The sequence below is a fragment of the Canis aureus genome, chromosome 33 (assembly GCF_053574225.1).
Source record: "Canis aureus isolate CA01 chromosome 33, VMU_Caureus_v.1.0, whole genome shotgun sequence".
Classification (NCBI taxonomy): Eukaryota; Metazoa; Chordata; class Mammalia; order Carnivora; family Canidae; genus Canis; species Canis aureus.
The window spans coordinates 898950-915166 of record NC_135643.1 but is presented as its reverse complement, the minus strand read 5'-3'; the positions used below and the strand labels follow the sequence as shown (position 1 = coordinate 915166).

The following is a 16217-nucleotide window of genomic DNA, read 5'->3' as shown; positions in this document are numbered from 1 at the left end:
TTTCTCTCGAGTAAATTCCTCTAGCCTTAATGCTACCGAACTTCGTTAATTCATTTTTTTAAATGTCAAAGTCATTTAGTAGTTTGAGTTGTCCACACAACTAAGGATCGCCTGAATATGTAATGGGAGTACTGAATGGCAAGTAAAAGCATTTATTTTTCTCCTGAGGTATCTACAAGTAGAAAAATCATTTGAGGGAGCACCTGGATGGCTTAGTCAGTTAAACATCTGCCTTTGGCTCAGGTCATGATCCTGAGTCCTGGGAACCAGCCCCCCCCCCCCTCCTCGTCAGGTTCCCTACACAGCAGGGAGTCTGCTTCTCCCTCTCCCACTGCCCCTCCCCCCTGCTCATGCACTCACTCGCACGCTCTCTCCCCAGTAAATAAAATCTTTTAAAAAAATCGAGAACTGAGATTGTAAGCTAAAAGCCAATTCAAGTTTTTAGAGAAAATAAATAAAAAAAAAGTTTTTAGAGAAACAAAAGTTCAAAGGTTCAACAACCATCTCTCAAGCTTTGAAAATGAAGAAACAACCTTTTAAAAAATAAATTTTATAGATATTTTAAAAAATTCCATATTATGATCAATACAATGAAGAAACAGAAAAAAACTGGGAATGTGAATAAAAATTTTAAAAAGAGCAAGAGAAAAAAAGGACAGTAAGAAAGCTAAAAGAACTTTGGCCTTTGGACTTCCAAAGCAAATGTCTGCAGTTAGCTTTTTCCCCTGCACCATGAATCCAAAGACAACAGAAGTCATTATTGCTGTTTACAAATTTTTACTCAAAACATAATGAAAAATGCCCCAACTATGGAAAGAAAAACAAATGTAAGCTGCTTCTGCAACAAAGACTACATAGTTGCTATTTTTGTCTATATGTATATAGGTAGGAAATTCCTCCTCTTTTTCTCACCTTTTAAATAACTAGTTTTTCTTTTTTTTGCCCCAGATAACAAAAGAAATGAATTTTTCTAAACAAATGTAGACAGTGATTAATTCCTAGAATTACAAGGCTCAGTTAACAGTTAATATAGGCAATTTATCAACTTTCCTCTTTCACTAAAACAATCTTTCTTCAGAGTAATATGCACCTTGTAGAAACCTCTACCTCTGTCAGCTTCCTATAACGAAGCTCAAGTTCAGTCTCTACATTATTTGGTAACCAGACTAAAGTAATTCATTCAAACTTCCAAGGCCCTATCTACAGTACTCCACACATCATAATCTTCCTTCATTTTAAAAAATACAAAGAAAGCCATTGTTACAATGGCTACCAAGTTGGGTTTAAAATAAATAGGCAATTTCAATATTTAAGATGAAAAGGGCATTCATTCGGTGCCTGGGTGGCCCAGTTGGTTAAGCATACAACTCTTGTTTTCAGCTCAGGTCATGATCCCAGGATCATGAGATCAAGCCCTGAGTCAGGCTCTGTGCTCAGTGCTGAGTCCACCTCTCTCCCTCTGCCCCTCCCCCAGCTCACACACATGCTCCTTCTCTAGAATAAATGAATCTTAAAAAAAGAAAAGGAAAGAAAGAAAAGGGCATTCATGTTAATTAAAGCACACAGAGAATAACAGCAGAACTTCTTGGTGAAATTCTAAATGAAGTTTGATTCTAATTTTATTGTACAGGCTGCACCTGTTACTTACGAGCAATTAACACTACAGCTGACCCTTGAACAATGCAAAGATTAGGGGCACCGAATCCCCACACAATGGAAAGTTTGTGTATGATTTTTGATTCCCCCAAAATTTAGCAGTCTGCTGTTGATCAAAAGCCTTACCAATAACATAAACAGTTGTTTAACACATATTTCATTATATACAGTATTCTTATAATAAAGTAAGCTAGAGAAAAAATGTTAAGAAAATCATGATAAAATGTATCTACAGTACTATATCTATCAAAATATAACCACTATTAGTGGACCCACACAGTTCAAATCCATGTTGTTCAATGGTCAATTGTATTCACAAAGGCTTCTTGTCAGAAGACCATCTCAGATGAGTTTCCCTAGTTTCAACACAGTTGTTATCCACAACAGCATGCCATGAAAACAAAATATTGCTGAAGCTCAGCTCTGAATATCATGGATGAAAACCAAAGAGGGCTGCTATCAATGTTCAAGGGTAAGTATTCCCTGAAAGATTAAAAAAACCTGGTTAACAGAGATTGCCTCAGGGAAGGATAGACCTATTTTTGCTAACTCTCAATCTTCCTTTTTTCTGAGAGAGAAAATTGGTATGTAACATTATGTAAGTTTCAAGTGTACATCATAATTCGATATCTGTATGCACTACATCAAAAGTCTAGTTACCATCCATCAGCATATAATCAACCCCCTTCTTTCATTTCACCTATCCTCCAAATCCCCTCCCACTCTGATAAACAATCTGTTCTCTGCATTTGTTTTTGTACTCTTTTTTTCTTTAGATTCCATTCATGAGTGAAATCATTTGGTATTTGTCCTTCACCCATCTGACTTATTTCACTTAGCATTCTACCCTCAAAGTCCATTTGTGTCTTCACAAACAACAAAATTTCATTCTTCTTTATGGCTTAGTAATATTCATAATCACACACACACACACACACACACATACACATATATATACCACAACTTTACTCATTCACCTATCAAAGGCTATTTGGATTATTTCCATATCTTGGCTATTGTAAATAATGGTGGAATGGATACAGCAGTGCATATGTTTTTGAATTAGTGTTTTCACATTCAGTGGATAAATATCAAGAAATGGAATAGCTGGGTCATACTGTAAATGTATTCTTTTTTCAGAAATCTCCATTAAATGATTTTCAATAGTGGCTGCACCAATTTACATTCCCACCAACAGTGTTTAAGTGTTCTCTTTTCTCCACATCCTTTCCAACATTTGCTATTTCTTGTCTTTTTGATAATAACCATTCTAAAAGTGTGAGGTGATATCTCACTGTGGTTCTGATTTTCATTTCCCAAGGAACTAGTGATACAGAACATCTTTTTAGGTGACTGTTGGCCATCTCTGTATCTTCCTTGGAAAAATGCTATTCATATCCTCTGCTCATTGTGCTGATTCCTTTTTTATTTTCATTGTTGAGGTGTAGGAGTTTTTATATATTTTGGATATTAAGCCCCTTACTGGATATTCGATTTGCAAAGATCTTCTCTATTCAGTAGGTTGCCCTTTCATTTTGGGGATAGTTTCCTTCACTGTACAGAGGCTTTTCAGTTTGATAGTCCCATTTCCTTATTTTTGTTTTTGCTTCTCTTGCCTTTGGAGTGAGACCCACAACACATTAAGACCAATGTCAAGGAGCTTACCACCTTGCTTTCTTTCTTCTAGGAATTTTATGTTTTCAGGTCATTTCTGTAATCTATTTTAATTTTTGTGTATAAAGATAGGTCTATTCAGGTCTTCACAAATAACAAGATATCATTCTTCTTTATGGTTCAATATCCCACTGTGTAAATTTCCATTCTAAGCTCTTTCATTCTTTTGCATGTGGCTGCTCAGTTTTCCCAGCACCACTTTTTCTTTTTAAAGATTTTATTTATTCATGAGAGATACAGAGAGAGTGAGAGAGAGAGAGGCAGAGACACAGGCAGAGGGAGAAGCAGGCTCCATGCAGGAAGCCCAATATGGGACTTGATCCCCAGTCTCCAGGATCACGCCCTGGGCTGAAGGTGGCGTTAAACCACTGAGCCACCCGGGCTGCCCTCCCAGCACCACTTTTGAGGAAAACTATCCTTTCTCCATTGTATGTTCTTGGCTTCCTGGTCACAAATTAATTACCCATTTACATGTGGATTTATTTCTGGGTTCATAGTTCTGTTTCATTAATCTGTGTGTCTGTTTTATGCTAAAACCATACTGCTTTGATTACTATAGCTTTATGTTATAGTTTGAATTCAGAAAGCATGCATCCAGCTTTGTTCTTTCTCAAGATTATTTTAGTAATTTGATATTTTTTATGGTTCTATACAGATTTTTTAAAAAATATTTTTATCTATTCATGAGAAACAGAGAGAGAGAGAGGCAGAGGGAGAAGCAGGCTCCACGCAGGGAGCCTGATGCAGGACTCAATCCTGGGTCTCCAAGATCCCGCCCTGGGCTGAATGCGGCGCTAAACCACTGAGCCACCGGGGCTGCCCTCTATACAGATTTTTAATTATTTGTTCTAGTTCTATGAAAAATGCCATTGGAATTTTAATAGGAATTACACTGAATCTGCAGATTTCTTTGAGTAATATGGACATTTTAACATTATTAATTCTAACCCATGAGCACAAATTATCTTTCCATTTATTTGTGTCTTCTTCAGTATTTTTCAAAATGTCTTATACTTTCATTGTATGGGTCTTTTACCTCCTTGGTTAAATTTATTCTGAGTTATTTTACTCTTTCAACGCAATTGTAAAAAGGATTGCTTTCTTAATTTCCCTATCTAATAGTTTGTTATTATGGTATACAGAAATGTCACCTATTTCTGTGTATTGACTTTGTATCTTCTAGCTTTACTGAATTCGTTTATTCTAATAGTTTTTTAGTGGAGATTAAGGATTTCTATATATCATGTCATCTGCAAAGAGTGACACAGTTTTATTTCTTCCTTTCTCATCTGGATGACTTTTATTTCTTTTGCTTGCCATATTGCTGTCCCCAAGACTTCCAATACCATGCTGAATAAAAGTGGTGAGAAAGCACATCTTTGTCTTGTTCCTAATCTTAAAGTAAAAGCTTTTGAGCACTGAATATGGTATTAGCTGTGCAGTTGTCACATGTGGTCTTTATTTCACTGAGGTAGGCTTCTCCTATACTACAGTGTCAAGGTTTTATTATAAACAGATGTTGAAATTTGTTAAATGTTTTTTTACATCTATTCACATGACCTTATGGTTTTTACCTTCCATTTTGTAATGCAGTGTATTTGCACTGATTGATTTGTTGATGTTGAATCATTTTTGCATCCCTAGAATATGGCAAGGATTCTTTTAATGTCTTACTGAATGTGGTGTGCTAATTTTTGTTGTTGAGAATCTGTGCAGCTATGTTCATCAAGGATACTGGCCTTTCATTTTTTTTCTTTCTTTTTTCTTTTTTTTTTTTTTTTTGTGGTGTCCCCGTCTGATTTTAGTGCCCAGGTAATGCCAGCCTGATAAAATGAGTTTATTTTTATTTATTTTTTAAAAGATTTTATTTATTTATTCATAAGAGACAGAGAGAGAGAGAGAGAGAGAGAGAGGCAGAGACATAGGCAGAGGGAGAAGCAGGCTCCATGCAGGGAGCCCAGTGTGGGACTCAATCCTGGGACGCAGGGAGCCCAGTGTGGGACTCAATCCTGGGACTCCAGGATCACACCCTGAGCCAAAGGCAGATGCTCAACAGTTGAGCCACCCAGGCATCCCATAAAATGAGTTTAGAAGCATTCCTTTCTCATCAATTTTTTGGAAGAGTTTGAGAACAATAGGTATTAAATCTTCTTTGCAAGTTTGGTACAATTCACCAGTGAAATTGTCTGGTTCTGGAATTTTGTTGGGAGGTTTCTGATTATGATTCAATCTTTTTACTAGAACTCTGTCTTTTCAGATTTCCTACTTCTTTATGATTCAGTCTTGGAAGATTCTGTTTCTAGGAATTTATTCATTTATTCTAGGTTGTCCAAGTTGTTGGTATATAAATGTTCACAATACAGTTGATCCTTGAACAAAAATGGGTTTGAATCATGTAGGTCCACTTATACGTGAATTTTTTTTCAATAAAAATAATGCAGTACTATAAATGTATTTTCCTTATAATTTTAACATTTTATTTTCTGTAGCTTATTTTATTGTAAGAATACAGTATATACTAGATATGACATACAAACTATGCTTATGTTACCAGTAAGGCTTCCAGTCAACAGTAGCTATTAGTAGTTAATTTTGGGGAGAGTGGAAAGTTATATGTAGATTTTTTACTGTGCAGAGAATTGGCGCCCTTAACCCTTGTGTTGTTCAAGAATCTACTGTAGTTTGTCATGATCTTTTTTTTTTTTTTTAAGATTTATTTATTTATTTAGAGAGAGAAAGAAAGAGGCAGAGACACAGGAGGAGGGAGAAGCAGGCTCCATGCACCGGGAGCCCAACGTGGGACTCGATCCCGGGTCTCCAGGATCGCGCCCTGGGCCAAAGGCAGGCGCTAAACAGCTGAGCCACCCAGGGAATCCCCTGTCATGATCTTGTATATTTCTGCAGTAATTTCTCCTCTTTCATTTCTGATTTAAAACACCAAAGATTTTGGTCTATCATATTTCTGTTTTCATTTGTCTCAAGATATTTTTTGATTTCTCATTTGATTTCTTCATTACCCACTGATTGTTCAGTAGCATACTGTTTAATATCCACATTTCTGTGGTTTTTCAAGTTTTCTTCTCCTTCTAAGATTAGAGAGAGAGAAAGAGAGACATAAAGATTGAGGGGAGAGGCAGGAGAAAATCTTCAGGCAGACTCCCTGCCAACTGGGGAGCCCAACATGGGGCTTGATCCCATGATGAGATCATGACCTGAGCAGAAACCAAGAGTCAGATACTTAACTGACTAAGCCACCCAGGTGCCCCTCCAATTTCCTCTTTTAATTGATTTCCAGTTTCATACCACTGTGGTTAGAAAAGATGCTTGATAGAATTTCAATCTTCTAAATTTGTTAAAACTTGTTTTGTGGCTTAATGTATGATCCATCCTGGAAAATGTTCCTTGTGCACTTGAGAATAATGTGTATTGCTACTTTAAGATGACATGTTCCGTATATATCTTTAAGTCCATCTGCTCTAATCTGCCATGGAAGGCTGATATTTCCTTATTGCTTTCTGTCTCACTGATCTATCCAGTGATATAAATGGAGAGTTAAAGTCCCCTACTATTATCTATGGCTATCCATTTCTCCCTTCAGGTCTGTAAAGATTTGCCTTATATATTTTTATGCTTCTATGTTGGGTGCATATATATTTATGCTATTGCTTCTTACTGGATTGACCCCTTTATTGTTATGTGATGCCCTTGACTTTTAGGACAGTCTGTAATAATTTCTTAAAAAATCTATTTTGTCTGATATAAGTATGGCTATACCAGGTTTCTTTTGATTTCCATTTGCATGGACTATCTTTCTCTATCCCTTCACTTTATTCTCTGTGTCCTTACTTCAGAAGTGAATCTCTATGTAATAGGCAGCATACATAGATGGGTCTCATTTTTTTAATCCTTTCAGCCACTATTTATCTTTTGGATAATTCAGTCCATTTATGTGTAATTATTGAGAGGTATATAATTATTGCCATTTTGTTAATTGTTTTCTGGTTGTTTTTATAGTTCCTCTGTTCCTTGTTCCCTTTCTTCCCTTGTCATTTGATGGTACTCTTCACTGTTGTATTTTGAGTCCTTTCTCATTTTCTTTAATGTATTTACAATGTTTTGCTTCTAATTATCATGAAGTTCACATTTAACATATATATACACACACACACACACACACACATATATATATATATATATATATATATATATATATATATATATATATATGACAGTTGGTTTTACCAGGAATTTTAATTTGAACACATTACAGAACTTTACGTTTTTATTCATCTTTCATGTTTTATATTCCACATTTCACATCTTTTTATTTTATGTATCTCTTAATTATTGTAGTCTTAGTTAATTTTACTATTGTCTTTTAAAATTCATACTTCCTTTAGAAGTTATTTACCACTATCTTTACTGTATATTGACCTTTTCCAGTGATATTTTTATTTTTGTATGCTTTTTTAAAGATTTTATTTGAGAGTGAGCAAGAGAGAAGGTGAGAGAGAGGACAAGTGGGGAGGAGGGGTAAATGAAGAACCAGACTCCCTGTCTAAAGCCTGACATGGGACTTGATGACAGGACCCTGGGATCATGACCTGAGCTGAAGGCAGATGCTTAACTGACTGAGCCACCCAGGTGCCCCGTATGTTTTCTTGATATTAATTAGTGCCATCTCTTTTCACTTTAAAGCTTCTTTAACAGGTCGCCTGGGTGGCTCAGTGATTGGGTGGCTCAGGGTATGATCCTGGAGTACTGGGATCGAGTCCCACATTGGGCTCCCTGCAGGGAGGCTGCTTCTCCCCCTGCCTGTGTCTCTGCCTCTTTCTGTGTGTGTCTCATAAATAAATTAACAAAATAAAATCTTTTAAAAATAAATAGAAAAAAAAATGAATAAATAAAAATAAATAGAAAATAAAGTTTCTTTAGCATTTTTGTAAGGCCAGTAGTGATGACTCTCTTAATTTTTTGTTTATCTGGAAAGCTCTTTAGATCTCCTCTTTAATCCTAAATCATAACTTTGCCAGTTAGAGAATTCTTGGTTGGAAATTTTTTCCTTGCAGCACTTTGTGTATGTCATGTCACTTCTTTCTACTCTGCAAAGTTTCTGCTGAAAAATCTGCTGACAGCCTTAAGGAATTTCCCTTGTATATAACAAGTTGTTTTCTCTTGCTGCTTTTAAGATTCTCTAACTTTCACAATTTCTATTATAAAGTATCTTGGTGTAGATCTTTCAGGGTTCATCCTATTTGGAATTTTCTGGACTTCCTGAACTTGAATGTTTCCTTTTCCAGAATAGGAAAGTCTTCAGCCATTATTTCTTAGAGTAAGTTTTCTAGCACTTTCTCTCTTTCTCTTTTCCTTCTGGGACCCCTGTAATGCAAATGTTATTCCTCCAGATGTTGTTCCAAAAGCCATTAAGGTAGCTTTACTTTTTAAAACTTTTTTTTTTGTTGCTCTGTCTGGGTGAGTTCCCCTGCTTTGTCTTCCAGCTCACTGACATGTTCTGCTTCATTTAATCTGCTATTGAACCCCTGTAATAAAATTTTTCAGTTAAGTTACTGTATTTTTCAGCTAACTTCTGTTTAATAGTTTCATTTCCTATCTCTTTGTTGAAGTTCTTACTGTGTTCACCTATTCTTCTCCCAACTTCAGCATGCATCTTTATAATCATTACATTGAACTCTTTATTGGGCAGATTTCTTATCTCTGTACATGAAAGTCTTCTTCTGAAGTTCTGTCTTGTTCTTTCATTTGGATCACATTCCTTGGTCTCTTCATTTTGCCTGAATCTGTGTTTGTTTTTATGTATTAGGCAAATCAGCTATCGTTAAGCCTTGAAGGAGTAGTTTTGTGTAAGAGCTATCCAATGGACTGAGAAGTGCTATCCTCTCTGGCCACCCTTGCCAAGGACTCAAGGAGCATCCCTCTGGGAGCTGTGCGCAGCCGCCTGCTTTGGTGGGGTCACAACATGAGAGTAGGTGCAGCTCTGCTGGTCTGGCTGTGATGCAAGACTGCAGTGCATCAATGGGCATGGCCCTCAGCAGGTTGTGAACTCCAGAGCCAAACGCCTAGTAGAAGAGTTCCAAAATGACAACTGGTGGTGCTGGCACCACCACGTTAGATAAAGATTACAAAAATGACACCTACCAGTGTCTCCATCCCAGCAGAGTCCCAACAAGTTCCTGTCTCTCGGGTAGACACTTCAAGCTTAGTAAATGAATGTCCTTCACTTACAATTTAGGTGTTTTCCAAACTGGTATTTCTGTACTGGGTCCAATGACCAGGGAGTGTATGTATAAGCCATTTAACAGCAAGTTCTTGGGTCACCTGAGTGGCTCAATCAGTTAAGTGACTTCAGCTTGGGTCATGATCTCAGGGTTCTAGGATTGAGTCCCATATTTGGCTCCATGCTCAGTAGGGAGTCTGCTTGTTTTTCTCCCTCTGCCCGTCTCATACCCCCTGCTTGTCGCGCTTTCTCCCTCTCTCAAATAAACAAATAGAATAAAATTTAAAAAGTCAAGTTTTTCTCCATTCCCTACAGTTCTATGGTTTTCCTGAACATAATCCCTGTTGGTTTTCAAAGCCAGGAACATAGAGGGCTCATCTTGTCTATGCAGGTTGGGGTGCCTAATATGCAGCAGAGATCCTTGCTTCTCAAAGAGAAGTTCCATATTTTTGAAATCCTTCCTGGTTGTGGATTGCTGTGTCTGGGATGGGTTTTTGGTGTGTTGTTGTTGGTGGTGGTGGTGGTTTTCTGCAAGACCATGTCTCTGCCTCTCCTACCTGTTTCAATGCTGCCCTTTTAGTCTCTGTTGAGGAGGTTCTGTTCATCTGGTTTGCAGGTCCTCTTTTAGAGGAAATTATTCCATATGTAGCTGTAAATCTGTTATGTCTGTGGTAGGAAGTGAGTTCGGGATCTTCCTACATGGCCATCTTGAACTTGTCTCTTTACGAACTATTTTTAAGCCATATCTGGGAGTGGGGGTGGGGAGGAAGAGATGAAGTGGGAAATGCATGCAAATATGCAGGAGCACACTGAAAGCCAGGATGATGCAATGAATTTCTGGATCCAGAATGCCTCAGTTTAATCCCAACACAGTCATTTTATAGCCCCTAACAACCATGTGACACTGGAGATGTTTTTTACTTCTCTGTATCTAGTTTTCTAATCTGTCAAATGCAGAAAATAATAGTTCCCCTCACAGAGTTATTGAGAGGAATCAGAATTAAAATAAACACAGAGTCTTTACTTACATACTTATATAGTAGGCACTATGTAAGCATTAGATATTATTTTTAACTTTTTTTTGCTTTGTAATCAGTATATTAAGGAGACATTCATACATTTCAATTGCTAAATTCTGATTCCAGATTTAAGCTTGTGAACATGACTTTTAAACATACAATTAAAGCTATTCATCATAATTTGCTATACTACCAACATGAAATTACAGTTACTTCAGAGCAGAAGTTCAATGGTTTAAAGTAAGCCTGTCACATACCTAGAAGACACCTTCCTGTCTCATACATGCAAATTAACTCCTCCACGTAAATGTCTCTTCACTCTAAGTTACCCTGGCTCCTGAAGTCACTACTCTGAAGTTTATCATGGTCCAAAGAGAAGGAAAAAAAGTGTAACCAGGACTGAAATATATATATATTAAAAAAAAAAAAAAAGATGGCACAGAAGGGAATGCAATTCTACAAGTACAAGCCCTCAAGCAGCAGCATATCATAAACCACTTCTTTAGAGGTATCCTTTCTATCACTGATACCACAGGCCAAATTACATAGCATGCCATCTTCAAGTAACAGTTGAGGCAATAAAATGCAGAGGCATCACAATGAATCCTACTTAACGTAACTACAGACCAACAGTTCTCTACAAATTAATAAATTCTTTGTCTGATTGCCAATTAAATACAAGTTTTAACTTCATAGCTTAACAATTAAGGGTCATACACTGAAGTCAATACATACACCTAGCATTTCAGTCTGAACTGTTTCATATACATAGAGCTGCAATCAATTACAAGGTATGGCCTAACAAACGCTAAGGGAGATTTTTTAAAAGTAGTTTTTACAGTATTAAACTTATCTTGCACACTGAAGTGATCATACATACAGGGCAAAGTCAGAGCTTTTATATTTGAGTTTATTCTTCATTTAACTTTTAAAACACTACTATAGTTGAATATTAAAACAAAAACCATAGCAAGTAGTGAGCTAGGATTATAGTCCTTCACTCATCCACTACTGCATATAAAATGCCAGCAGCAGTGTTATTCACCGGCCCCATTAAGAAGTCTGACACTGAACACCACCCCTAGGATGATGTTCATCATCCTTATAAGCTTCCCCATTGTAATGGCGCCATCTCTCCTGATTGGGATCAAAGTCCACAAGTTCTACCTGGTCCATTTCATCAGTCTCTTCTACTTCCTTCCTCTCAGGTAGGAGTTTTTCCAGCAAAGAAAGTTTATCAGGAGAGAGAAAGCCGTTCTCGGGGAAGTTCACCTTAAATTCGATGATTAGGCGACCCTTCTCATATGGTCTACGATAAATTGGCATGCCTTCATTTAGCACACACTTGATATCCCCATGCTTGACAATCTGACCTGGATGAGAGGTGATGACGATGGTTCGGCTGTCAAGAGTAGATATCGGCTTTTGAAAGCCACACAGGGCTTCAACCAGCTATATATCCATACACATGAAAAGATCTTCTCCTCGTCGAGTAAAAACAGCATGGTCCTTCTGATCTAAAACAATGATAATATCTCCTGGTTCCAGTCCTGGTTCTTGGTCTCCCTCACCATGGAATGTTATCTTCTGGCCATCTTTCATGCCTTTGTCAATATGCACTTCTAGAATCTTCTTCTCTCGAACTATCTTCCTTCTGTTGCAGCTTTTACATCTATCTTTAGGACTGATCCGTTCCCCATGGCCCTGGCACTCCATGCACACAGACTGAATTTGCTGAACCATTCCAGGTCCTATCTGATGAATTCTTATTTGCATTCCAGTACCTCGGCAATTGGGACAACATTCGACTGCTCCTTTCTTACCACCTCGCAAATTTATCGCAAATCACATTCTTTTGCAGAGCTAGTTTTCTTGTTGTGCCATTATATAGATCTTCTAAGGTTACTGAGAGCTGATGTACAACATTTTTACCTCTCCGTTCTCTCTGCATCCTGCCTCCTCCTCCAAAAAACATATCAAAGATGTCCATGGGGGAGCCAAAACCACCACCAGCTCCACCTTCTTTAATTGCCTGTTCTCCTCCTTTGTCATATAATTCCCTTTTCTTTGCATCGGAGAGCACTTCATAAGCTTGAGAAATCTGTTTAAACTTCTCTCCTTCATTTGGATTCTTATCAGGGTGGTACTTCAAGGCCAGTTTTCTGTAAGCCTTTTTCAATTCCTCCTGGGTGGCATTGGGTTTGACCCCCCAAAACATCATATAAGTGGTTTCTTTCACCATTTTCTACAGCCAGTGAGAGGGCCGAAGCCGGTGTGGGGGAGCGGGAAGGAGCGCGTTGCTGGGCGCAGCTCGGGCAGCCGCCGCTCCTCCTCATCTCACCGAGCGTTCTGGAAAGTTCCCTATTTTTAACTTTTTGAGTTCATTTTAGACTTTCAGAAATTTGCAAAAATAGTACAGTGTATACTTACCTCACTCATTCTTCTTCCCCTACTGTTACCATCTTATATTACCATAGTACAATTCTCAAGAACAGAAAATGAACACTGGTACAGTATTAACTAAACTACAGACTTTAATTTCACCAGTTTTTCCACCAATGTCTTTTTAAGGATCTCCTCCAAGATATACATTGTATTTAATTATTTCTTCTTAGTCTTCCCTAGTCTGTGTTAATTCTTTAAGGTAGGGCAGCCCAGGTGGCTCAGCGGTTTAGTGCCACCTTCAACCCAGGGCATGATCCTGGGGATCCGGGATCGAGTCCCGTGTCGGGCTTCCTGCATGGAGCCTGCTTCTCCCTCTGCCTGTGTCTGTCTCTCTCTCTCTCTCTGTCTCTCATGAATAAAATCTCGAAAAAAAAATTCTTTACGGTAGACAGACATAATAGCATTTGGTAGACTTTTTCTGCCAAAAAAATGCATAACCTCATTATGAGAAAACATAAGAATAAGCCAAAACTGGAACATTCTATAAAATAATCAGTATTCCTCAAAAATGTCACTATTATTTACAAGAAGGGACAGGACCTGGGATGATGATACAGGTAGCAATTAGGGCTACCAAAACTCTCAGAAAGGTTTAGAATATAGATTAAAGGAGAAAGATAGTGGGATGAAGGGATGACAATAAGGAGCAGCACTGTGACAGTTAACATTGTGTCCTAAAACAGTTTCATCACCTCCCTTCTCTTTCTCTGTTTCCCCTAGAAGATCTAATAAGACCTTTATTAGGAGAGGGATTGCTCTGCTGGCTGCCTATTGCACTGACTTTAACTACTGCCTAAGACCAGTAATTAGCTGTCCATCTCAGCTAACTGTAGAAAGAACATAGGCTTCTTTCCCTTTTTCTCTATACCTGGAGCAAGCAACAGTTGTTCTGAAGTTTTCTAAGAGTCACTACTGACAGGATGGGGAAATAGAGAATAAATATTACTAACAAAGGGCAAATTTTAAGAAGCCTCACAATATAAATTAAATGGGGTTCTAGAGCTTTTAGACCTTCTCAAGCTTTCCTAACTGCTCTTTCACCAGGACCCTCAGATTCTATTTATCCAAATTATTCCATACGTAGTCTTCTACTTCAATCTTTTGCTGAGTTTTCTATTTTCTGGGATGCTTACATCTGGGAGTTATAAATACTTTATAAAGTTATAAAGTTATAAAGACTTTATAAAGTTATAAAGTCCCTGATGTTGCCTTTCACTCCCCTGCTTCATCACAGAAGGAGCAAACTGGAGTGTCCTTTATCACTGCTGCTTTCCCAGTTCTGCTACTAAAGTGTTGCTAAATGTGTTAAATGCTTTGAAGAAGAGTTACATAATCTTTTGAAGCCTCATTTTCTTCTTTAAACAGTAGATGGTGGTGCCCTTTCTTACAGAATTAATTTGATGACTAGTGAAACAGCATGTACAACAGCATATGCCAAGCATCCAACAAATGATGGCAGTTGTGGTCTCTATCACCCATTCTATTACCAGCATATATTCAGTCCACAATTCAAGGTCAACAGAACCTAGAGCTGAGGAGTGCACCATGTTTCCCTAAAGTACCTCCTAGTACTTACCTACACCCACGTTAAAAGTAAGAATGGGGAAGTAAGAAACACAGAAAGAAGCTAGGTTACATATATGTGTAAGATGGAACCAGAAATTTAGGAAAATCTTAGAAATAAGAAAATGAGAGTAAGGTTTTGCTGGCTTTTTATTAAAAGGGAAAGTAGCATTCAGCATAATGTGCAAGATAAAAATATATATAGCCTATCTAAATATTATAAGTTGTTTTTGTTTTGAATCTGCAAGTCATTTATTCTAAGTGTTAAAATAATATTGTAACAAAAAAATATCCTTCCAGTCCTTTTGTTTTTATAGTCTTGACTATATCTTATTTAAAACATTACACTGATTAACCTTTAGTTGTAACTGGCAAATCACGTGTACCGAAATGCTCCTTATAAATGGCTATTTTCTTATCCTACTAAAAAATGCATACAAATAAATCCAATGTAGGTTCATACCTTACATACATAGCTCCTCTAACATTCACATGCAAGACTCATCTCCTCTCCAGGCATGATCCTTTTGTGTATTACTCTTTTTCCAACGAGCCCTGAAATAATACCAGCCAGATCTATTTTCCTCTCTCTCCAACTTCTCTGAATACCACGGAAGTAAACTAATGATAAGTGAAGCTACTGCATAATTTTCCCTTTTGTTGAATGAAACTTCCTTCAATTAGTTGTTTGTAAAGTTGCTCACTGCTAATCTTTCACATGCTTCTATCCCTCTAACAATAGACATGCTGTTTCTCAACTTGGAAAATTAACATGAACATCCACATTGACCTGGCAGTTGTAGACTGCAGTTATTTTCCAGGCAGGCAGTTTGAAGGCCATGCACAAAGCTGCCTTTGTTGTGAGAAAAACTATTTCCCTGAGGTTTATGGTGATATTAAAGCTGCTTTGTACAGTCCACTGCTCCTGGCTCAATACATCCTTATAGTAGCATTCTGTGAGGAAAAGAGGGTTTATCTATTTACTAATGTAACAGAACTTGATTGTTTCTTATTCTGTGTTCTAAATTTTAACATATGAAGTTTTAAAATTTTACCTAAATTTTAAAAGGAAGTAATTAATTTTAAACCCAATGTCCTTTTTTTCTTTCTGAATTATTGTGAAAACAAATCAGGTAGCTTTCTCTTTGACACTTGTTAATTATAACCTAATAAAATTAAGTTGGCAGTAAACCTGGCAAAAAGTAACGAGTCAAGGCAAGTAAATTTGGTCCTAGATAAAATGAGCAATATTTATATTCTATACTTTGTCAGGTCTAAAAAGCAAATAACGATTGTTATTTGATAACTCTCATTCCAAAAGGATAAAAATTAAGTTTTCTTTTCAGACAGGGAATGGTAGATCAAAATTCTGAGTAATTTCCAAGAAAATGAAAAAGCTGTAATTCAATAAATCACCTGTAGCTTAGCTATTCCAGGAAATCCTCTACTTTGCAATAAATTTAATTAAGACAATGGGAAACCACCATTTGACTCCGTGAACAAGACACAGACAGCCTGTGTCTAACCAGCATGAATAGATATGGTTAAAAAGCAAAGTAAATTTAACTACCAGTAACTATTTTTCCAATCTTCAATCACTGAAAGCTAAAAGCTTATTTCTTTTC

The 16217-nt window shown here is 37.2% G+C and overlaps 1 protein-coding gene, 1 long non-coding RNA gene and 1 pseudogene across 12 annotated transcripts in view; all 3 read right to left on the bottom strand.

The window, feature by feature from the left end:
* The window catches only part of ART3 (ADP-ribosyltransferase 3 (inactive)), a 207122-nt gene that overhangs the window by 81304 nt on the left and 109601 nt on the right, over positions 1–16217 (bottom strand). The window contains exon 1 of one of the 11 annotated variants that reach the window (XM_077882543.1): positions 15056–15133. The exons of the other annotated variants lie outside the window; for them this stretch is intronic. The gene's annotated coding sequence lies outside the window, so the exon portion shown is untranslated. Of the gene's footprint in view, positions 1–15055; positions 15134–16217 lie in introns of those variants that run through there. 11 annotated transcript variants of the gene reach the window in all.
* LOC144304097 (uncharacterized) overlaps positions 1–16217 on the bottom strand; it is a 109024-nt gene that overhangs the window by 15792 nt on the left and 77015 nt on the right. The gene's annotated exons all lie outside the window — the stretch shown is intronic.
* On the bottom strand, positions 11551–12841 carry LOC144304095 (dnaJ homolog subfamily A member 1 pseudogene; annotated as a pseudogene).